At 34.4% G+C, this 24,199-nt stretch overlaps 1 non-coding gene across 1 annotated transcript; it reads right to left on the bottom strand.

Moving 5' to 3' along the window:
- Positions 1–2,453: 2,453 nt before the first annotated feature.
- On the bottom strand, positions 2,454–2,556 carry LOC122098279. The gene has a single exon (XR_006145713.1). It is a non-coding gene; the product is annotated as a U6 spliceosomal RNA (small nuclear RNA).
- Positions 2,557–24,199: the final 21,643 nt, after the last annotated feature.

The raw sequence follows: 24,199 nt of genomic DNA, 5'->3' as shown, positions 1-24,199 counted from the left end.
CCTTGGAATCAGAGCATGGTCAATAGATAACATTACTTCTGGTTGTTCACTACATGTAATGGTTTCTTTAATACTTATCGTATTCTATTTATTATTATTTTTTAAAAAAAACAGCTGGCTAAACTCAAAACTCATTCATAGAAATTTATGTTAAGTATTTCACAAGTTTTATTTCCCTTAATTCTTTTGTTTTTTTGGGGGGGTCCGGTCGTGGGGTCTGAAGTCTGGGCCTGGGTGCTGTCCCTCAGCTCTTCAGCTCAAGGCTAGCGCTCTACCACTTGAGCCACAGCACCACTTCCGGTTTTTTCTTTTTGCTTATGTTTGCTGAGGAATCGAACCCAGAGCCTCAGGCATGCAAGGCAAGCGCTCTAGCACTGATCCACCTTCCCAGACCCCTTAATTCTTAAGATAACATTTGCTATAATGCTAATGTTATTATCATTTTAGTGTTGGGAAAAATTGTAATTAAAGACAGTAAGAGCATGGCCCAAAGACACACTGTGAGGGAGGAAATGAGTCAAAGTTTCCAAAAGTCTTTCAGCAATACAAAAAATGTGGGTAAAATCTCTCCATTCTCTTACACTCTCAATTCAATATTCATATTGTCCAAGAAATAGTGGCATAGCAATTATTGCCCATGGTTATTATTTTCTGTTACATTTTGTCTTCAACACAGACTGTGTTGGTGATATTGAGTTATCATGCACAAAGCTGAGCTTACAAGAGAGGCAATTTTTGGGGGGGAGGGAGTCCAGTCGTGGGGCCTAAACTCTGGACCTGAGCACTGTCCCTCAGCTCTTTACGTCAAGACTAGCACTCTAACACTTGAGCCACACTGGCTTTCTTTTTCTACTTATGTGGTGCTGAGGAATTGAACCCAGGGCATCATGCATGCAAGGTAAGCGCTCTACCACTGAGCCATCTTCCCAGCCCTGGGCAAATTTCTTTTGTCCCACAGTTCCAGTTTCCTTTTTTAAAAGTACTAAAACATTTAAATATAATCACTTACTTTTTTAAGAATCCAAAACCGAAAAAATTCACACATAATCACTCCAAATTGCTTTAAAAGTAGGAGATAATGAAACAGGCCCTGTGAAGTAAATTTTCTTCTACTTTTAAAGTAATTCTGTAAGCCATGTTTTGATTGGTCACATCTGTAATCCTAACTGAGATCTGTGGATAACAGTTGGAAACCAATCAGGGCAAAATAAATTCATGAGATTATTTTTCAAAAATTGTAATGAACCAGCAAAGGCCCAGGAATGGAGATGTAGCTCATATATTAGATCAGCAATCTAGAAAGGATAGGCCTGGCAAGACCTTGAAGCTCTGATTTCAAATTCTGAGCATACTGACACACATGCAAGTTTGTGTGCATGCATGCGCGTGCACACACACACATTTATTCAAAATCCTTCATATCAGTGTTTCGCATTAATTTCTTTGTTAAAAATATTTTATGAGTAAAATAAAGGAAATAAACTCTTCCCTCTCCGAATATTTTTGTACGTTTTTTATGTAAAAATACTGTACAGAGGAGTCACATTTACATGAGCAAGGTAATGAGTACATTTCCTAACAAGCATTGTTAGCTCCTCCTTTATTTTTCCCCTACCATCACTTCCCTCGCACCTCCGCAAGTACACTCCCTTCTTCCCTTCCCCAGCCTAAATTGTTCATTTTTTTTAACATAGTGTCTTGTGCATCTCATTGTTTCAATGGGTCAACCTGTATCCCTATTTAAACATTTTGTTTTTTTCCTTCCCCTCTCCAAATTAGAGGAGCGTATATACAACGTGTAGGTGCACCAACTTCAAATACAGTGAAAACAAGGGTTATAGCATAGGGGAGGAACATATAAAGAAACAAAAAAAATCACATCACACATTATAAGTACGTTAGAAACAATAGCAATAAAGAAAAAAAAAACACTTGTGTTCCTATCTTGAGGTTCATTTTCCTTAACATCATCTTATTTGGTCATATGCAGATAGCTTTTGACCTTTTCTGCTTATCCCAGACATATATTAGTTATTGAAAATTAGGGAAACCATGGGACCTATGTTTCTTTGGCCCTAGTTAGTTCACTTAATTTTTTCCAAGTCTTTTGATTTCTTAACAAATTGGACAATGCTATTCTTTCTGATGGAGGCATAGAATTCCATTGTGTATATATACCACATATCCATTCATCTGCTGAGGGGCATCGGGGATGGTTCCATATCTTAGCTATCTTAAATAATGCTGCAATGAACATAGTTATGCTGGTAGCTTTAGTATGGTCTTGTTTGTGATCATTTGGGTAAATGTCCAAAAGTGGGATTGCTGGGTCATAGGGAAGCTCTATGTGGAGTCTTTTGAGGAACCTCCATACTGCTTTCCAAAGTGGCTGAACAAGTTTACACTCCCACCAACCATGCAGTACTGTTCCCTTGTGATCACATCCCCTCCAGCATCTGTTGGAATGCTTCAGGAATTTGCCTGTCATCCTTATGCAGGGGCATGCTAATCTTCTCTGTATTTTTCCAATATTAGTGTACGTCATGCTGAATTGAGCACAGAAAACTTTTTATATATAAAGTGTAATTGATTTTATTAAACTATATAATTCAACAAAAAGTAAGTTTAAAAGAATCATCGTGAACTTTTAGAAACATGTATTCCTTACATAAGCACACATTTAAGAATAAAGTCAAGGTTGACATGTCAAAAACAAAATAATCCCAGATATTTGTTGTTCAAGATATGTGTAGGAGAAGGAATGCAATTATTCTATACAAGGCAACTGTCCTAATGAACACAGCAGCAAGTGTTAAGGTTTGATAAAACTTTCAATGTTTTAAACATATTTAATTTGGGGAATTTACTTACATATACAAAAACTAGGACTGTTTGTCAGGTCATAATACTTTTTTATAAAGTATTTAAGATTTATGGTAGCAGACATATACTACTAATTATGTACATTTCAGAGTTTATAGAAACTTTACTAATGAGAAGTTGCAAAGTCTTTGTGTAAAGGAACAGAATAAAGAGTTAAGACTTTGTTAACTACAGTTTCTGTTAAAACAATAGGGCTTCCTTACTTTATATGTTAGCGAGGAACAAATGATGATATAAGCCATGTACAAATGATGAGATGAGCCATAAATAGTAATCTTAGTGGGTAACTTTAAAGACTGCACATAGTCTATAAAACTCTTGTTGAGCATCATAATCTTAGTCAGTTTTAAATGTACAGGAATATGAGAAAATAGTAAAATCTAATAGGTAGTACCCTTCAAATACTGAAAACACTGGTAATTGTTTTGTTTTTTATTTTATTAATCATTAATATTTAATTATTGGTTTTTCTTATTTGTAGTATTGTTTTCCTTGTTGTACTATAACACTATTTTTTGTAAGTCCTCATTAGGAGGTACTTTGAGAAGGTTACTGGGATGGCCAAATCATTTTTATAGGAGCATGTGAATTTACAAAGAGGAAAATTAAGAACAAAATATTTATTTAAAAAAATGATGAAGTAGAGTCTGAATCAGGAGTGTTGAAAAATGTCCATACCTAAAATCTTAGCCCTAGGATGAAGCAGAAGTATTACAGAGTTGAGGCCACAAAAGTGAGACTGTGTTTTTTTTATTTTGATTTTGTTGGTCATGGGGCTTGAACACTGGGGCCTGGGTGCTGTCCCTCAGCTTAAAGCTAGCATTACCACTTGAGACAAAGCACCACTCCATCTTTTTGTGCTTATGTGGTGCTGCTGAGGACTCAAACCCACGGCCTCATGCATGCAAGGCAAACACTCTACAACTGAGCCATCTTCCCTGCACCTGAGATAACTGTGTTTAAAAAAAATCATCTAAACAACATTTGCTTTCTGCTTTGGGTTGTATAATGAAATATATGAATATCTTTTGATGTTTTTGTGAATTGTTGTACTTCTAAATTTATACTCACTTCAGCCACTTAATCCTTTTCAAAGTCATGAAATATCTCTGAGAGTTTGCTTCTGTGAAGATTGTTTTTGCATTTATAATTTCTTCTGAATCATTTTTATTTTTTGTCAAAATGACTTTATATTTCATGTTGATGGTTTATCATACATCAAATACCTTTAAATGTACATGAAGAGTCTGAAGATCGCAAAATGATTATTCTCATACAGCTCTTGTTTAGCTGTTATGCACTTTCAGCATTATGATATTTCTCTCTCTTTAACTCTCTCTCATTTCCTCTCTTTCTCTTTAATGCTCCATGTCTGCTACTTAGAATTTCTGCTGGTCTACTATAATCCTACAGAATCCACTGGTTTTTTGGGAACATGAGAGGGACCATCAGTTACCCTTACATTTCTTAAGAATTATAACAGTGACATGATATTATTCTTTTCTATTCTAAATGGCAAAACACCAGATCTAGGAATTCCTTTTCACTTTTATACTATTATAAATTTTATCTCATAGGAATCATTGGGATGGATAGGATACTTTTAACCTCTGACCTATAAGTTCTTTTTCTTTTACAAACAAACCTTTTTTATTATCAGTAAGTAACTACATGTAATGAAAACAAAGCTATCCTATGAAAAGTAGGCCGAAGTTGTTCACAGGGATGGGGGGAAGTGAGCACAAAGGATGCCCGTCATAGAGCACAGATCCTCAGAGCAGTTTATCATGTACACTTTGTGAGAATGAAATGTGCTGAGATGTATAAATTAAATCACTGAACAACTGATATATACATATATATACACATATATTTATATATGTATATTTATTTATATATGCATATATGTCTGTATATGCCCTTATACATGTACAATGCATGTTATTATACACACAAATACACACATACATATACACATGTACACATGCACACAAGGAGAAAGACATAGATACAGCCAACACTAGTTTCACTACTTGTTGAATATGCCTTAGAGGGAATGCTTGGAACAAAATAATGTTGAAGATACGTTTGTCTCCAAAAGTTCTTTTACCACTCCTCTTATCTCTTAAAACTGGTAGGTTTTGCTAGATTCAACTTGTAAAATGCAATACAAGTGACAGCAAGTCACTCAGAAATCTCAGTAAGTAAACATCATATGGTGTCTCCCTGCTCCCAACAGAATGGTTGCTCTTGTAGACCTTCTCAACAACCAAAGTAGATGGAGAATACCCTGGAAAAGAATAAAGTTCTATGGACTTAAATGGCATCCAACAGCCAGCATCAATTCCTAAGCAGATGAGTGAGTCCTCAGAAGTTTGGAGCTTAGGTCAACATTTAACCAACCCATGTGAAAAGTCTTATGTGAGAAATGCTGACTGAGGTCTTGCTGATTTCCTGGCCAAGAAAATATGAAAGTATTTTTAATATATTAAAATTTGAGAATAATTTGTAACCTGTCTATAAATGTGTAGAACACTATTATATCAACTCAAAAAAATGATGTGGGAAACTTACTGCATTGCTGGTGGGAGTGTAAACTTGTTCAAATACTGGAAAGCCATATGGAGGTTCCTCAAAAATCTCCACATAGAGCTACCCTATGACCCAGCTATCCCACTTTTGGGAATTTACCCAAATGATCACAAACAAGACCATACTAAAGCTACCAGCACGACTATGTTTATTGCAGCATTATTTAAGATAGCTAAGATAGGGAACCAACCCAGATGCCCCTCACTAGATAAATAGATCAAGAAAATGTCGTATATATATACAATGGAATTCTATGCCTCCATCAGAAAGAATGACATTGCCCCATTTGTTAGGAAATGGAAAGACTTGGAAAAAAATTATATTAAGTCAAGTAAGCCAGGCCCAAAGAAACATAGGTCCCATGTTTTCCTTATTTGCAATAACTAGTATATGTCTGAGTAAAGCAGAAAAGTTCAGATAAGTTGATGTTATGGGAATGAACCCCAAGATAAAGATTCAAATTTTTTGTTTTTTTTCTTTCATGCAATTGTTTCTAACATATTTTTAAGATGATTTCTTTGTTGCTTTGTATGTCCCTCCACCACGGTATAACCCATGCTTTCACTGTAGTTGATGTTGGTATAATTTGTGGAGGGGAAGGGAAAAAACAAATTGTTTAAATAGTGATACAGGTGGACCCATTGCAACAATGAGATGTTCAAGTTTTTATGTTGAAAAAAAAACTTTACAATCTTGGTGAGGGCTGGGGGGAGGATCAGGTGAGGAGAGGGGGAGAGTATAGGAAGGGATGGAAAGGGGAAACAAAGAGGAGGCAACAATGCTTGATAATTAATATACTCGTTATCATGTAATTGTAAGTCCTCTGTATGGTATTCTCACAATAAAAAAAAGAAATTAAAATAAATGTTGTGCGTTTTATTTATGTACTCTTGGACTTGGCAAGTGACTTTAGGTGTGTCTACACAAGTAGAATCAGCATGAAACAAGCCAGCATTTCTGCATTTAAGATACAAGGAAAGAATACAGGTTGACCCATTGTAACAATGAGATGTACAATACACTCTATTAAAGGGGGTGGATGAAGGGAAGAATTGGGGAGGTATGAATGGAAGAGATGGTAGTGGAAAACAAAGGAGATGGTAACAATGGTGAATAAGAAATGTACTCATTACCTTACTTATGTAACTGTAACCCCTCTGCACAGGATCTTTACAATAAAAATATATATTGAAAAGATACAAGGAAAACTTCTTTACTGATAGGAAATTGCATTTGTCACTCAATATCAGTGGTTTAAGGGCCTAAGGCATATAAAAACTTTGGATACTCAAACTGTCTACATGAACACAATATATTATTTACATTAGAATCTGCCCACAACCTAGTGCAATGTAATTGCTATGAAAATTTTTACTACATTATCTTTGTAATGAACAATAAAATCATATGCACTATCAACTGATACCATTTTTTTCAGATAATTTTTTTATTGTGAAAATACCATTCGGAGAGGGTACAATTACATGGACAAGGTAATGATTATATTTCACATTAAGCATAGTTGCCTCCTCCTTTGATTCCTCTTCCCATCCCTCCCCATCTCCCATCCCCTCTATCTCTCCCTTCCCTCACATTCCCGCCTCAGCCAAACTTGTAAAGTTCATTTTCGACCTAACTTCTTGTATATCTCATTGTTGCAATGGGTCCACCTGTATCCCTATTTAAACAATTTATTTTTGTCCTTCCCCTCCACAAATTATGCCAACATCAAATACAGTGAAAGGAGGGGTTATACTGGGGGGGGGGGAGGTACATGCATTGTTACATCCTTCTTTGTTTCCCCTTAACATCCCTTCCCCTCTCCTCCCCCCACCACCCGCCAAAGTTGGAAAGACCATTTTTCGACATAACTTTCACTAGCCAAAACGGACAAGGGTCTCATATCTAAAATATACCTGGAATTCAAAAAATTAAATCCCTCAACAACAAATCCTCAAAGAAACAACTGCTCAATAGGTAAGTGGACTAAAAACTTAAAGAGAATCTCTCTGAAGAGGAAAGTAGGATGGCCAATAGATACCTGAAGAAATGCTCAACCTCACTAGCCTTAAAAGAAATGCAAATCAAAACAACTTTGAGATACCACCTCATGCCAGTTATAATGGCTATAATCAAGAACTCTAATAACAACAGATTCTGGAGGGGATGTTGACAGAAGAGAACCTTATTGCATTGATGGTAGAAGTGTAAACTGTTCAACCACTTGAGAAAGTAGTATGGAGGTTCCTCAAAAGACTCCACATAGAGTTCCCCTATGACTCAGCAATCCAACTTTTGGGCATTTACCCAAATGATTACACCCTTGAACCACCAGTGCCTAGCCATGTTGCATATTCTGTGTAATTCCTATTCTCAGCATTGTATAGATGCTACTACTACAATATAAAAAAATTTAAAACATACTAAGGATATTTGTAAAGTGTATAATGAAGGAAGTATTTTCATCCTTTACAAAAACTCTGCAAAATCTATCCTAAACTATTTATATTTTACTCTACGTTTCCTGCAACCCGTTTGATATAGTTTAATACTTTTCAAGCCAACTTTCTCCATATTCTACTGCAGATTTACTATTTCATGTATCTATGTATATGTATATGTATATGTAAATGTATATGTACATGTATATGTATATGTATCTATCTATAAATGATCCAATGTGAATCATGAGACTTGAAACTTTGCTTTATTTTGCTGTTCAGCGGTTGAATCTGGTCGGCTCATTCTGTGACAATATCTGTGCTCATTCTCATCATTCTTTATTTACCACACCATCAGCCTCCTAAAATCAGCTTCATTTCCCGGAGATGGTTACCAATCAGTCCAACCAATATCCACCCAGGAGGTTTTAATAATTAAAGATTTAAGGAAGGAAGATAACATGAAGTGACATGTACAGAATTTCTACAAAGACCTGACATCTTTCACATTTCTGCCTTCCTTCTCTTTTCATACTTCAGAAAGCATTGACTAACCCTATAAATATGATGCAATTATAACTTAAGGATCAATGGGTTTTTTTCCAACCTGAAGCCTTTTGACATAAACATTTGGGAAATTTTTTTGTTATAGGATTCCATCCAAACAAAGCCATGTATATCAAGAAAGCCAATGTTTTCAAATCAGAGTACTAAACAAAAGAGGGAGAAAATTAAAGTTAGCAATATATGTTAAGCACAAATATAAGCAATATCAAGATATTTTGAGATTGTATACTTTTACTGTATAAGGTGGCTCAAACCTTTAATATTATCTACTTGGAAAACAGAGATTAAAGAATTCCAGTTCCAGGAAAGCCCAGACAAAAAAAGAGGTTTCAGAAACTCTAACCATTTGCTGCGTGCAATGTGTTGGGGTTGTGTTAGAAGGGCCACAGTCCAAGCAGACCCAGGCACAGTAATACTACCTCAAAATAAAAATCCAATTACAATCTGCAGGTATGGCTATAGTAGAGATGCTGTTTAACTTACGAATGGGGTTTGGAGTTCAATCCTCCAGCACCACTAGGAATTTAAGTGTGTGCCAGAGTAAGAATTTGGCATGTCTAATGTCAACAGTTCATACTGGTTTAGCAAGTTTTAATAAAAATTTTATTTCTTTTACTAATTTTTTAAAGAATAACCATAACTTCTTTGCACAAACCAAATAATTTCTTATTAGAGATTTTCTTCTATCCATTAAGTAAAATGTTATGTGTTGGATACTGTCCACTGAAATCATACTAAAGATCGATAACCCACGGGCTGGGAAGGTGGCTCAGTGGTAGAGCGCTTGCCTTGCATGCTCGAGGCCCTGGGTTCGATTCCTCAGCACCACATAAGCAAAAAGAAAAAAAAAAAGCCGGAAGTGGCGCTGTGGTTTAAGTGGTAGCGTGCTAGCCTTGACCTGAAGAGCTGAGGGACAGTGCCCAGGCCTAGAGTTCAGGCCCCACGACCAGATCCAAAAAAAAAAAAAAAAAAAAAAGATCGATAACCCATTGCCTTAGAAAATGACTGCATTGGGAAACAGAATCTCAAAGGTAGCATTTAAGTTGAAGTATCCTCCAAAAGAATCAGAAGGTCTTGAATATGCCAAGGAAGGAGGACTCAGAAGAAGCCAAACCTGATCTTGGAGTGCTAGATCCACCACTTCAGAGGCAATATATTTACAGTGTTAACGGGACTTAATCTGTGGTAGTTTATTATTACAATTACTAGCAAACATGTGGAATCTATAAGACATGAAAAGTCATTGACTCTTGGGGTCTATGACTCATCTTTATAATCTTAGTGATTAAGAAGGATGAGACTTTGGGAATAATGTTTTTCCGAGTGGTAGGAAAGTTCATGAGGTTCTGTCTCCAATTAACTATAAAAATTTCTGGGCTGGAGGCATGTTTCAAAAGGTAGACTGACTATTGTTAGCAAACAAACTGAGAGCATGAGTTTTGTTCAAGCCCCAAATTGGGAGAAAGAAAAAGTCCTTAATAGAAAACTATGAGAAACAGAAATATGAATAGGAAAGCAGAAGCAAAAGAAATAAACTTATTGATACAAAGTTTCCCAATGTGAAATATGGCACAAACTCCAATATTTAGGGTTTTCCTTCCTGTATAGTAGAAATAAATGGTATTTCGACTTGATGAAACTAAAGTAAAACTGTATGCAATAAATAATTACATTAATATTATGTTTCCATAAATTAACTTGTTTTCCTACAAATTTATAGAATAGTGTAGCTATGGAAAATTAATAAAAACTTTTCATATAAGATTATGTATCCTTTCAAGTGTTGTCTAAAATTGATCTACACTGAAATGATTGCCATTGATATCTTTCTCAAGATTCCAAATGTTTATACTTTCAGTTGATTTTCCACAAAACTCACACCCCAAACATAACTCTTAGTTTGTTCATGAAATCATAGGAACATATGGCACTAAAGGTTAATTACCTTTATCTGCTGTCCTTAATGTAGTATACCTAATAAAATTAAGTATATACCCTGACGAAAATAAGATACTTCCTTCTATATACAGACTTGCACACACACACACACACACACACACACACATACAGATACACACACATATTTACCACTGTGACTCAGGTTAGGTTCCTGACATTGTGTATCACACAATGATCTATTAATCAAACTTTCTTACACAGACATAAAATACATTCATAATTCTGCACATATAAAAACACCAGATCATTTAAAATGATGAGAATATTTAACAGAACCATCAAGCTCCTGAGCCATCTACTCCCTGATTTCATTCATTCATGATGATCCATTTTTCATATCATAATTAAAAGTCTTTTTGAGTCTGTCTGATTAGCAGACAAAAGTATGTTATCATATATTAGAAAATGTAGGTGAAATTACTTGTCCCTAGGTAATCTTTAATATATCTTATCAAAGACTTCTGTTTCCTTCTTTTATTTTCTTGTTTTTGGGGGTCCGGTTGTGGGACCTGACCTCTGTCCCTCAGCTCTTCAGCTCAAGGCTAGCGCTCTACCACTTGAGGCACAAGCCACTTCTGGCTTTTTTCTTTTTTCATATGTGGTGCTGAGGAATCAAACCCAGGGCCTCATGCATGCAAGGCAAGCGCTCTACCACTGAGCCACCTTCCCAGCCCTTTGTTTCCTTCTTGCAGAGTCTGTTTCCAGCATTTTGCCCTAATGTCTAATATTAAATTACAAAGGACACACCATATTCCTAAATTCATTTTTCCTAAAGGTTATGCTATAGAGTTGACTCTAATTTGTTTGCTTATTATAAATTAAATTTTCTCAACAACTTAAAATATTGTTTATGTTACTCCTAAGCCTTTTGAAATATCAAAACACACTGGAAATTCACTTTTGCAATAATTTGTGAATGGCAGTAATGTTTGAGGGGAGATGAAGGACTTGAATTATCTAGTGCCTTAAAAATGGCACTATTACTTAAAGGGCTGATCATCTAGTAAGCTTTCAAAGTGTGGTCTTCTGATTTCATTTAAGAAGATAAAAGTATGCTTTTCATCACATTCTTGCTTGCAAATCACTAGAATTATTTCCTTTGTACAGTTTATGCCCTGCTGCTACTGTATTGAAACCCACATACAACTGCATAGCTGTGGTAGCTGCTCTAAATTTTGTAATTTTCTGCCAGTAGCCCTGGTGATTTGCGCTTAGATTCATGGGATAGTCACATAATCCACAATTACAAAGCACCACAATATATAAAGACCACGTGCAAAATGAGACTCAATTTCTTTCTTTGTTGTTTCCTTTTTTTCTTACTGATTGTCTTTTAAGGAGCTAGGGATTGTTGATTTCTTATTATTGTTGATGTTACTTAAATAAATTTACCAGATTTTTCCAATAAAATAAAGAGATATTAAAAAAGACATATCTAGTCACAAAATAAAACTAAACATTTGAGTCTTTTTTATTCTAGTCCTGTTTTTAGTTATCTTCAAATAACATTGAGATGAGCCAAACATACACGTAAAATGACCCTATCAAGCACACAGAACTCTGGAATATTTGGGCTTTGATTTCCACATCAACTTCACCTAGAAAAGAAAATTATCACTTGCTTCATGTCTTAAGTAATCTACTTAAAACAAGTTTTATTAATTTTATCAATAGATCTCACAATCTATGGAATTGATGCATTGTATAAGTATTTGATTTCTTATTTCCACTGAGTTAATATTATATTAATTTTATTTTTGTCATATGAAATAATGACATTCTTGAGGATAAAACATGCCTGTTTTTCATTTTTGTTGCCAAAATGGAACTATTAGACATTTTGAAAATTTAACTTTAAATCTGAACCTTCAAATTTCACTAGGACTTGAATTGTGTTACTTACACCTTTAATGTTAAAATCAAATGCATTATTAAATACAAAACAAAATTAAAAGTTATCACACCTTATTCCCAGAATTGACTTTATGATTAAATACAATTATATATACAAAATTAAAAGTTATCACACCTTACTCCCAGAATTGATTTTATGATTAAATACAATTATATGTATATACTGTAACAACTGAGATATGGAAACAGAAGATTCCTTCTTTTTGTTTTGTGTTTGTTATTGTTGTTTATAGTCTGTGATGGGTCTGTCTTCCTGGCCTTATGCATGTTACATCCATTTATATCTTCAGGAAGGTGGGGGGTGGGCACAGAGCTTTAGAGAAAAGGGTGAAAAAATGAAGCAGTGGAGTTCATTGAACGTTGATGAAAGTGAACTATTTAACTCATGGGTGGGGGCAGGAGGGGGGGACTGGGAACAAGTGAAGGAACTGAAGACATTTCATAAAAAGAAATGTCCTCATTACCTGATTCATATAACTGTAATCCCTGTATAAATCACCTTAATAATAACAACAGAGTAAATTTATTTTAAAAAAGCAAAACACTGTTTCCTAGAATCCTAGAAGTTTCTTTCATTCACTGGTTTGAGCTGGGTGAGTCTATCTCTGGAAATAGCTACATTAACATTCATTGGGCAAATTTGTGAGCTACTAGTAGATAAAAGTCAATTATGATTGTTTGTATGATTTTGAGATGCTGATTCATTTATTTCATTAATCTAATTTGTATTATTTCTGTCTACCGGTTTTTGGTTTGGCTTGTTCCTGTTTTTCAAGGACATAGTGGTGCATCATTACTGCTGATTTAAGATTGTTCTAATTTGTTGATGTACATACTCAAAGATATAAATTTTCCTCCGAGTATTGCCTGTGCTCTTGTTTCCCAGAGAAGGTAGTATTTTATGTGTTCACTTCCACTGAATTCCATAAATGTTGGAACTTCCCTCCATATCTCTTAATGTAAGTTTATTCCAAGTTTTTCCATTTCCTTATGAATAATGGTGTAATATCATTCTTTCTGGATCCATAGAATTGTATGAAACTGAAGAGTTTATTCATGGCAAAGGAAAATGTTAGCAAGATATAAGAAAGAGAACAGAATGGATGAAAATTTTTACTACCTAAGCATCAGACAAGGATTTTTATAACTAATCCATATTAAGAGATCAAAAATTTAAACTCAACAAAAATAAACCCTCAAATAAACAACAACCTAATTAATATATGGGATAAAGACTTAACGAGAACTTCTTATAAGAAATAAAATGACAAGTAGACATATCTCTCTTCATAAAAGAAAGGCAAATACAAACAACACTGAGATTCATCTAAACCCTGTTACAATATCTTTTGAAAAAACAATCACAGATACTGATAGGAATGTGTCCCAAAGGAAACTGTATTACACCGTTGCTGTAAATGCGATCTTCTTCAAGCTCTTTGGAAAACACTATTGAGGTTGCTCACAAAACTGAATAGAGAGCTCCCTATGATCCAGCAATTCCACTTACGGGTGTTCATCCAATAGAACAACAACAAGGCCACACTGAAGCTGCCAGCACAATCATGTTCATTGTTGCATTATTTTCTGAAGCCAACACATGGAATTAGCCCAGATGCTTCCCATTGCAAAAAGGGATCAAGAATTGTGTGTGTATATGAATTATATGTATAATTTTATTGATCCCTATTTACAATTATGCATGTATGTATGAATATATATGTATACATACATAATCAAATTCTATTCATCCATCAGAAAGAATAATATTGCACTATTCTAAAGGAAAATGAAAGACTTAGAAATAATCATGTCAAGTGAAATTAACTGGACCCAGAGAAACTTAGGTTGCATGAGTTTCCTCATTTGTGGTAGATAGAAGGTGCCTATAATTGTAAAAGTAAACACACTGCATGGTATGCAAGGAGGTACAAATGAATTATCTGAAGTGTCAGAGTCCATGGAGAGTGAAAATACTATAATTCTCTTAAAATATTAAGTCAAAGTCCAACAAAATAAATACCAGTAAATGTGTACTAGAAAAGAGTACAGTGGGGGGCAATGTGAGAGGGGTAGGAAATTGAGGGGGAAAAGGATAGAATACAGGCAAGAATCCATTGCATACTTCCCAGAATTAAAATACACAAAGCAAGTGGTAGTGTTTAATGTGTATGAAGATGTTGAAATGGTAACAGAATTCCAGGTTCATTGTACACATAAACTGCTTTGTTAAATGACATGTAATTCTGTACATAATATAATATTGAGATATGTAATGAGTGGGGTTTATTGTGAAGGGTGGATGAGAATGTTGGAATGGGTGACATTCATCAAGATGCATGGTATCCATAAACTGTTTCAGTTAATGACAACTCCTTTGTACAACTACATAAAAGATAATAAAAAATATTCAAAAAATTAATTATGACATTTGAATAGAGAATTGAACCTCAATTCAATTCACATTTAAAAATATTTTTAACCTGAAGGTTTGGAGAATAAAATTCAAATAATAAAATACTATGAATCTTTATTTCAGAAAATTTAAAATTTAAATTATAACTCCTTTGCTTTTTGTCAGCCTTTGGGCTGTTATAAGAGAATACTTCAAAGTAAATTGCTTAAAAACATCAGGAGTATAATACCCACACTTGAACATTGATTATAAAAATGATTATTCAAAGTAATTTCTTGTCTTATAGGGGTTCATTTTCTAGTTCATTATAATCTATTTGCTGGACATTCACCTGGCAGAGTAGTTATATTAGGCTTCTTTTATCAGGATCATTATTGCAGGGTCATCTCTGAAAGGTTGAGTCAAATGTGACCAGACAGGGAAAGAGAATTTCAACATGTGTATCTGGAGGGAATTACATCATCCCATACACCTTGCAAATTTTCCTTTAACTCTTAGTGTAGTGTATCATTTGGGTATTATTTCATAGAAAATAATAACTTCAGGACAAACCTATGTCGTGTAAATTATGTGACTGTCATCACAATTGTATAGAAATATCTACCCACCACTCTAGAAATTGAATCTGAAATCGTAAAGGATTGGGATTAATAATTAATATTCACTATGTTGCCATAAAGTGGTGGTGAACCTTTTCAAGTGGGTACATTTGTAGAGATTTGGTCACTGAGAACTTGTGATCAAAGAGGACGTTAAGATCAAAGTCATTTCCTCCTCTTCCTTCTTTTTCTTCTCTGTCTCCTTCTCCTTCTTCTTCTTCTTCTCCCTCTCCCTCTCTCTCTCCCCCTCCTCCTCTTTCTCCCTCTCCCACTCCTATTCCTCCTCTTCTTTACTTCCTGGATCCCATGAATACACATAATCTATCACATGTTCCTGACATGGTACACTGTGCTACCACCAACCCAAAGTAATGAGGATAAGAAACATAAACTGAAATGTATAAAACTAGAAGCTAAGATTAATGTTTCCTCCTTTCAAGCTCATCTTATAAAGTATTTTGTCATTTTAATAGGAGAGTGACACAGCATGCTCTCATTTATTATAAAGGATAAGATTTACTGGAAAAAACTGACCAACATCGCCCTAATGAAATGATTGATTAAATTAATACTATATTATGACAAATCTACTTTAAAATATCAGATATACGTCAAAAAGAGCACAAAAATTCTCTTTTATGGATTGCTATGAAGAGAAAGCAGAATTCAATCTGTTCCTCACGGAAATTGACCTATGACTGGCAGTATTGTCAATTGCATAAATGATTTAAGAAGACTGAAGAACAAATTTCAACTCAAACTGTGTGATATAAAATTTACTTTGCCCATGTAAGAAACTTTTGTATTCTATCTATGTTTGGTCCACAAAATGACTTTCATTTTATTCTAATCATATTTTAATTAACTTTAAGTAGTTGTATGGGTGTTGCTGTTTGGCAAAGCAGTTTACGAATACTATTTACTGAGATTTTTTTTCTTCTTTCTCGCCTGAGGTTTGAACTGTGGGTGTGGGCGCTGTCCCTGATCTCCTATGGATGAAGATTTGAACTCTATCACTTGAGGCACTGCAGCACCTTCAGATTTTTCTGAGATCTAATTGGAGATAAGAATCTCACAGGCTTTCCTACCTGGGCAGGTTTCAAACCTCAGTCCTCAGCCTCCTGAGTATCTAGGTGTACAGGCATGAGCTGGTAGTGTATGTCTTAATACAATGCATCTTTTTTTTTGGCCAGCCTGGGGCTTGAACTCAGAGCTTGGCAATGTACTTGAGCTTCTTTTCCTCAAGCTAGCACTCTACGACTTGTGTCACAGTGCAAATTCCAGCTTTTTTTTGTTTATGTAGAACTTAGGAATTAAACCCAGGGCTTCACACTACAACTAAGTCTACACTAAGCCACATTCCCAGCCCAATACAATGCATCTTGATGATCATCATCCCTCATCCCTCTCAATCCTATCTCATCCTTCAATTTACATAATTTTGTAGAATATTCACTGACTCACAATGTCATATGTCACTCAGAGGATATATCACATCAGATTTTATTGATAGTCTTATTCATCAACATAATAAATGTTTGCCTTTAAGAATTCTGTAATTTTAAATTCTAAATTTTCACAAAGATTCACCCACTACTATTCTAAAATTTTTCCTAAGGTTAATGCAAATGCAATCTGTAATTCTTCAATAAAGTACAATAATACTTGGAATGTTAAAGAGTTGGACTCTGAATATCACCTTCACTTTTAGAACATTTTATCATCACTACCCTCTCAAAATGCTCCAATATTTATTAGTACTCACTTCTTGTCATCATTTCAACCTACCCTCCCCTTGAGCAGCTATTATTTCATATACTACCTCTACAGATGTGGCAATTAAAAGAACTCACATAAATAGAAAATGTAGTCAATTTTATTAATTTCCCCCATGTAAAATTAGTGTTTCCAAAGTAAGTCCATTTAAATTTTCTAATGGATAGAGCATATTGTTTTGTATGCATGTGTATACGGGTGTAACGTCCTCAATGGGAATTTCAATATTTTATTGTATGTTATTATAAAAGGTTTTGCTACGTATATTCGTGTACATGTGTCTTATTGGACGTATGTTGAAATCTATTTTGTATATAAAATTATGATTCAAAATGGTGAATCATAGGGGCAACTCTGTGTAATATCTAAAAGATCATCAGTATGTTTAACAAACTGACTATATCACTTTAAGTGCCAAGCACCAATGTATAAGGATTCCAATTTCTACATAGTGGTTGTGCAGTGATATCTTATTGTTGTTTCTATTTCTACTAACCTTTATATGTATGCAATGTCTAGGACTGATCTTTTCGTATGAACTTTCCATGTTTCCAATTTCTACATAGTGGTTGTGCAGTGCTATCATATTGTTGTTTCTATTTCTACTAACCTTTATATGTATGCAATGTCTAGGTATTAACTTTTCTTATGAATTTTCCATATGCTCTTTGGTTGTTGGTATATTATTATAGAGATATGTATTTTGATTTTTTGATAACTTATACAGGATGTTTAAAGTTTTTCATTGTCATTAATATGCTCTTAATATATTACTTATTTGTCTCTTTAAATAAATGTATATGTATACACACTGTGTACATATGCATATGTTCATATTTATATGTAAATATATACAAATACCTGTATATATATGAATATACAGATGTGTATATACATGTATATAGACACATCATGTATATTATTACTTTCATTTGTCAGTAAGTTATCATTTTATTTTATTTGCCAAACATGTCCTTTATTGATTTTACTTTATTTAATTTTATGGTTAAGATGTTGTACAGAGGGGTTACAGTTACATGAGTAAGGCAATGAGTACATTACTTGTTGATCATTGTTACCCTTTCCCTTCCTTGTTGTTGTCCCACTATCGCTTCCCTCCCCCAGATCCCACATTCTTATTTACCCACCCTTTGCAGCATGAAGTGGTAAAGTTCCTTTGCATTATACTGTCTTGTGGGTATCTTTAGTGCAATGGGTTATCTTGTGTCCATGTTTCAGCGTTTTGTAATTCCCGTTCCCCTCCCTAGATTAGACATGTAATTACAAGATGCAGGGTATCAAAACTGAGTAGTGATAAGAGGGGATATGCCATAGGAGAAAGATACAAAGGAAACAACAACAACAAAAATGAATAAAATTGCATTGCACATTTACAACAGTAACAATAGAGACAGAACTCCCAAACATGTCCTTTATTGTCAAGGTAGTTATTTCAGTTCATGTCCTTACCATTTTTGGAACTTTGCTAAAATGTTTTATAGCTTTCCATATGCACTAATATGTTCATTTTTTCTAAATCTATCTACTCCTAAGATACCTGCCATCTCTCTTCTAAAGCCAAAAAGCAGTCTTCTACAGCTTGGTTCCAAACACTTGTATTTTTTCCTTGAAATAAGAATACTGATCTAAGCCCGGTGCTGCTGGCTTCCACCTATAATCCTAGTTACTCAGGAAGCTGAGATCTGAGGATCGCTGTTCAAAGCAAGCCTGGGCAGAAAAAGTCCATGAGACTCTTACCTCCAATAAACCACCAGAAAATGGAAGTGACTCTATGGCTCAAATGGTAGAGGTCTAGCCTTGAGCTGCAGAACTAACGGACAGCGCCCAGACCCAGAGATCAAGGCCCACGACGACCACCACCACCACTAACAACAACGAAAAGAATACTGACTCGAAAAGCAATAGCTTTAAACAGTCTTAAAGATAGGCTCATGTCTAATATTCTAGTATTATCTTAGATACCAACAGCCTTTTAGTCCAATGAGCCATGAGCCCTCAGAATGTTGACCAAATTTCTTATTTACACAATGACTATAAGTATGTTTTCTCATCTATCTTTCTTTCATTTCACCACAGAATTCGTATTTATCCTTTCTGTCATACATGAATACCAATGCCTTTGGAAGATATTTATTAGTTGGTGTGTATTATTTGTAAGAAGATATCTTACTGAAATACTTAACACACTCACATATTGATCAAGGGCCTGATTAACCTGTTTCTGTCTTTCTCCATTTCCATTGCCCCTTAGTTTTCAACTGTTTTCTGTGAATTTCTTTGTGCTATCTTCACACATTGTCAAAATGTATTTCAGTGTTGTTCACCCACTATCACTGACAATTATACAATGCTGAATAAAAAGCAAACATCTAAATAAATGGAGACATATAATTTTTGTGGATTGGACGATATAATTGAGCAAATACAATAATTGTCCCCCACACCGTTTTTTTTTGGTCATTCATGAAGCTTGAAATGTGGCCTGGGCACTGTCCCTCAGCTCTTCAGCTCAAAGTGAGTCTTCCACCCATTGAGCAACTGTGTCACTTCTGGTTTTCTGGTGGTTAATTGGAGATAAGAGTCTCATAGACATTCCCGTTCCAGCTGGCTTTGAATCACAATCTTCAGACCCTCAGCCCATTAGAGAAATCTTCACTATTTCATGTTAATAAGGATCTTATATTCTGTGAGCCACTTAGAAATGTGAAATCATTGGTATGAAGTATCCAATCAGATGTTTGTTTTTTTTTTCTGTCTTTCAATGCTTCATGTGCAAAGACATTGTGGAAAGTATTACAAACATAAGTGTAATCCCAATACCTTCGTTCATTGTGAAGGGCACTTTCTTCCTAAATATTTTGACCCAAATTATCTTTTTCAGGAAATTACTGTTTGGTAATTAAAGGTCAATTCACAAATTTTGATGTCTTATTTTTTAAAGAACTTTGAATTTAAATTCCACTACAACCTTGTTTCACACAATGAGAGTACATTTCCTGGGTAAGGACAATTCTCAAAGGAACCTACAAGATTTACAGCAAGGCTTCTGAGGTTTGTTTGTTTAGTGTGAAAAAGAGCCATCTTCACCCACATTGCTCCCTCTCCACTAAGTCTCCATGGATTTCTGTGCATAAAAGCCTATTTTCCCAGGCAATTTAAAGTTGTCTTCATGGGATAAGTTATTAAAAAGTTTGAACAATTCAACTTTACCTGTCATAATTTTAAAACTCTTTTGAAATGCCTTTATCAGAACTGCGAATTCACCAATCCTAATTCCACCTTTACCATCAAAAACAGTTAACAGGTTGTTTTCTTGAAATACTTTCCATGCAACTCTTATTTTCCAGTGGCTTTTTATGTGTATATATGACCATATAAGCTGATGTTGAGCAGAATGAGCTCCAAGATATGGAAAAAGAGATTTTTATTTGTGGTTTTTGTTTTTAATGTACTTTGTGATTTCTATTTTCTTTTGGGTTTTTCCCTATGGTTTACCCCTGCTGTATTTGATTTTGTTACCCTGTGTATTGTATATGCATTCATCTTAATTTGGCAAGAGAAGAGGAACGACAAAATGGTGAGACAAAGGACAAAGGGCAAACCAATGCAATAGCAATACTCACAAGACAATATGTTGGAAATAGACATTACAGCTTGTGAGGTATTAGCATGAAGGAAAACTTTGAGAAAAATGAGGAAGGGGGTAACAAGTTTGAAAAGTTATGTATACACTACCTTACAATTACTGTAACCCCACTGTACATCAATTTGTTAATAAAATTTAAAAAATAAGCTGCATAAAATATAATTTTACTATAATGGTAAGGTAAATATTATTCTTTAGGTAGAAACTGTTTTAAAATTAATACTATTTGGCATCTAATTTGATTTAATTACCTCTTCTTTATCAGAGGGTCATCAACTTGAATGTCATCCAACTAGACAATATTTTCACAATATACCTGCCAATATTTTCAAAAAAAATAAATTTGGTACTTTCTCATACTAAAACCAAAAACAGTTTAATTTTATGGAAACGCATAACTTTTCAAAGTAAGTAAGTTGTAAGGAGGACAGAATATATGTGTTCTTTAAAATTCCTATGACTAATAACTACTCATTTTCAAATTCTGAACATTTCATACCTGAGAGATTCAAAACAGTACCTACTAGCATGTTATGAAATTCTGCAATAGATAAAGTTCCCAATGGGGTATTACAGATTGAGAAGTCAACAGAAAAATAGCAACATTCGGGTAGAGGATAAAACTATGAAGCATCTGAAATAACTAATTCTTCAAGAGTAAACAATACTTTTTTAACTATTCTAGATGTTCAGGATGCTAAGATCAGAAGATTAGGGTTCAAAGCCCATGCAGGCAGGAGGGATACTTAGATTCTTATCGCTAATAAACTTCTTAGGAAAAGCCAGTCACAAGTGGCACTGAGGTTGAAGTGATGGGGCATGTGCCTTGAGCATAAACAGGCTCAGAGACAGTGTCTAGGCCCAGAGTTCAAGCCCTAGGTCAAACCAATAAAATAAAAACAAACTCTAAACCTAGCATTTTTCTTCTTGCATAAAGAGGCAAATAGTTAAGGAAATTTCTTCCTGTGTTACACAGAGGTAGAAGAAAGATGTCATACAATTATTCTCTTCATAGCATCTAATACCAAACTCTTAAAAATTGCTCTTTTTCTAAATTTATAAATTAATATCATCCATTTGTTGGCAACTCTCTCTAGATTATTCACATTATCATGCTATACATGAACTGTAGGAGTTATCTATTAACTAAATTCTAATAATATCTCTCTTGAAATAGTATTCTAAGAAAATAGAATGCCAGAATTATTTATGAATTTGTCAATTAAACCTCCTACTTAAAAATAATTTTGTTTTATCCTATAGAATATGAAATTACAAACAAAACCAAAATATTTATTTCATATCTAAATACTAATTTAGCAAGGTCTACAAAGTCCTACATTAGACGAACTTTGATATTTCTCCAGGCTTAAGCTTTTGTAATCCTTCATCAGTTCTTTGGAGTCCAACAGAATGATGCTTACTTACTTTTTTCAAATTTTTGAATGGGAATCTTGAGCCATTTTGCATCTAGGAATGTTTTGTATTGAAGAGAGCATTTAAACACAACTGAGATTTAAATATGCGTTGCATTTCAACAGGAAAATTGACTTCTCAAAACATAATGACAAAATTAGCCCAACCTTCCAAATGTGAATTCCTTTCTTGTAGTTTGGTTTGTTTTATTGAGACAAAATTATACTACCTGGTCCAGGGAAGGTATCACTATGTAATTCCAATCTCTAATCTTATGTCTTAGTCTGAGTGCTAGAATTCCAGGCTTGTATCAAATTACCCTGGAATAGTTTCTTGGTTTATTTAATCTAGATACAGACTAGCAATTCTGAACTTATCCTATTTTCTTATCCACTAGACTGACTGCTCACACTGTTTTTGTACAATTTTCAAAGATGTTCTAACATTTGACAGGATATGAACATTTTCAGATGCACCTGCAGAGGTCTCTGATTCATTCCTCCATGGATCTTATCCCTTTAATAATGATTACTTGACTCTCTTAATATCTCTAGTCCCTACCTATGTAATAGTCTCAAACTTTTTTGAAGAAAGTTCACTTGAATATTTTCTAATATTAAAAATTATCACTTGATTCTAGTCTTTCTTAGAACATATTTTCTATTTTTTACTAACTTTTCTACATATTATGAGAGTTGTTTCATTTGTGTGTTTGTGTGTGCACATATAAGTGTCTCTGTGTGTATGTGTATGTTTGTACGTATATATGCAAAAGTCTCAAGCTCTTATTCAGCAATCTTGCTCATGACTTGTACTCCATTACTTGAGCCATTCATCCAATTCAGCTATTGTCTGATGAATTATAGGTAGTGTCTCAAAGACTGTTCTGCCCAGGCTGGATGCAAACTGAACTTCCCAGACTCCTTTATATTCTTAGGTTTTATTTTTCCAGTACTATCAATTTTTAAACTACAAACATTTTTGTGAGTATAAAGTCTAAGCTGTAGCCCAGATTTTTAACTCAAGAATTCATATAAAGATAGATGAACATAGACATTACATATCCTGAGTGTGTACTGTTAGAAATGTGATCTTAAGCATGGGTGACAGTGAGTTCTGAGGATTGGGGTTCAAAGCCAGCCCAGCTAGGAAGGTCCCGGAGATTCTTTTCTCCAATTAACTACCAGAAAACTGAAGTGCCCCTATGGTTCAAGTGGTACAGCACTAGCTAGCCTTGAGCTGAGTAGCAGAGGGACAGTGCTCAGGCCCAGAGTTCAAGTGCCAAGACCACCCCCAACAACTTGATAGATAGATAGATAGACAGATAGATATGTAAAGAAAAGAAAAAGAAATGTGATCTTAGCCACCAGTTCATTGCTAGTATAATCCCTGCTCTCTCAAGATAGACTTTTTTCCAGTTAAGTTCATGCTCTTATATCTGACTTGCATTGGAACCAGAATTATTTATTCCTCCTTTGTACTTTTCACAAATTTGCATGATTAGCAAGCGTGATTTAGAAAGGGACTGGCCTCATACTTCATGTTCCACTTAAGAGTAATGCTATCCCTATATTACTCCCATAAATCTACATACTGGACTTGGCTTCATTGTTTCAATGTCTTATTTGTATAGTCTTCTATATTGTCTTATATTTAAAGACAGAACTTCTGTTTCTCCAATTATTGCTATTGTTTCTCTTACTGTTAACTCATGTACACTTGGGAAATAATGCACAGCACATATACCCAAAAAATGATCTGAGAACCTTCTTCCCATTAAAATTTACCTTGATTTACAGAGAACTTATGTAGTTTAAACTCAATGTACTCATGGATAATGTATTTATAAGCAATTTAAATTTCATATTTTCTCTTTACTAAGTTTCTCTGAAACACGTGTTACCTCATGTCCAAAGGTGTTCTTGTGCTATTTCAATGAAGAAAGAAAACATTCACTATACCTCAAGCA

Source organism: Dipodomys spectabilis, unplaced genomic scaffold, assembly GCF_019054845.1.
Source record: "Dipodomys spectabilis isolate Male_0828 unplaced genomic scaffold, ASM1905484v1 ptg000469l, whole genome shotgun sequence".
NCBI classification, from domain to species: domain Eukaryota; kingdom Metazoa; phylum Chordata; class Mammalia; order Rodentia; family Heteromyidae; genus Dipodomys; species Dipodomys spectabilis.
Note: the sequence above shows the minus strand (reverse complement) of the source record. Positions and strands in the feature narration are given on the sequence as shown.